This window comes from Schistocerca nitens, chromosome 6 (assembly GCF_023898315.1).
Source record: "Schistocerca nitens isolate TAMUIC-IGC-003100 chromosome 6, iqSchNite1.1, whole genome shotgun sequence".
Lineage (NCBI taxonomy): Eukaryota > Metazoa > Arthropoda > Insecta > Orthoptera > Acrididae > Schistocerca > Schistocerca nitens.
The window spans coordinates 351,537,372-351,539,314 of record NC_064619.1 but is presented as its reverse complement, the minus strand read 5'-3'; positions in this window follow the sequence as shown (position 1 = coordinate 351,539,314).

Sequence of the window (1,943 nt, the reverse complement as noted above, 5' to 3'; positions counted from 1 at the left end):
CCAGCGACTTCCTTTTTCCATCTATAGAATTCACGTTCAGAACGGACAAAGCGATACTTATTTTGAACAGTACTGACACGTAGGCGTTTCATACCACTTTCGTTCAGCCAATACGCCACCGCTTTTTCTATGCCTGATAAGGTAACTGTAGTTGCTGGTGATACTTTCGGAGATAATTGATGATGGTACGTGGCACTATCACTCGAAGAGTCTTCATGAGTGCAACTTTCGTCGGTGTCTTCGGCGTCTGTAGATTCACAGTCTGCAATATCGAGTGTTTCAGTTGTTTCTAGCCACATGTCTGCGCCATTTACATGCTCGTCTAGAAGTTTAACAACCATGTCGCACAACACATAGCCTTCACGCGTGTTTTCTGTTGATTGCTTCATTTGGCGTCTGTAGTATATCTCCATGGCAAGCAGCAAAACATGTACAGGGTTCGCCCTCACCTGTGAGGGGAGATTGAATGTTCATCGTAAAGTGGCTTGCGGAGTATAGATGAACATGTACAGAACATCTTTCACATCTCTAACCACTTTCAGGACGGTATGTTTCGAAATACGTACCAGAAATTAAAAGGACGTGCATGCCACAGAAACGAATATTCGTTTCCCCTTTCCACCAAAACCGTGCAACGATATTCCTGTTTAGTGAACGCCGTGATAAGACGGCCGCACTTCCCGACCATGCGCACAACGCTCGCGACTCGCCATTTCCAGGGGTGGCCAGCCGTCACTGCAAGCGCCAAGCAGGAAACACAGCCATGCTTGTGATTTTTTTTAGGTGACTTCCAGTTCATGTCAGCAGCTACAATTTTGCATACGGACCTTTTGCACAGTTAAATAACAGTGCTAAAAAAAGCAATACATGTTTCGGCATGAGAAGTCTGAGCATTCCCTTGTTACAAATCTAACTCTAGCAAAGTACATAAATGACTACTGCAGAAATACTCCAGCTAGGATTTGTAGTGAGTGCTTTAGGGACAGTAAAACCTCAGTTCCCGGAGAACAAAGTATTAAGTCAACATCGCTAAGTCGCACAAACAAATTATGAGTTCTTAGAGTCACATAAACAGTGAAGAATAAAATGTCTTCAAACTCTGGGTACCTGTTTCAATTATAACTTAATGTGCCAGTTTTGAATTGAATTGAACTGCTTTGTTTGCCTGTAAAAACTATTATGTTGTATAAGACATCATCTGAACATACATAATCAAACAAATGGTTATACAAATGGTTAACATGCATAAATATTATTACAAAGATATTGTTTCTCTCGTACTTATTACATAATTAATTTTGTCAAACACAGTACTTAGACCATAAATTAGATGGTATGCCATAAGTTAAACTTTCGTTTGTTCACGATCTCATTTATATTAAAAGATCGTCGTTTTTCATTTGTGCTATAAGATGCTTTTTCTTTCAACCATGTCTCTATCACCACTTTAAATTTATTGTCATGTAATGCCTTGTGTCATATGGTGCATAGTTGAAAATATTTTGCCAGTATGTATAAAATTGTTTTCGATTTTATGTAAACTATTCCAAGACGTAACTTCCTGTTTCTGGTTCCTTTTGAGGCACACCTGATTTGCTTTCATGCTTGTGGGCATTCTATGTGGCATGCATAAGTACTTTTACTGGGTATTGAAGGATTTTGTGTTCAATAAGTTACTGGCTGCAAGAAGTTAAGCTACTCAAACCAAAAATATATCTAATAGCTTTCTTTTGACAGAGGAAAATATCCTTCAACCCAGCAGAGTTTCACCAAAGAAGTATTCCGTAATGCAAAGCACGAGCAAATTACCACACAATCCTTCAGTTTCCTAAGGAGATATAAATCTCCTGTCAACTTACTGCACAGTTTTTTTACATCTACATCTATACTACTCAAGTGACCTTATGGGGTATGGCGGAGGTTACGTTGTGTGCCAGTGTCAC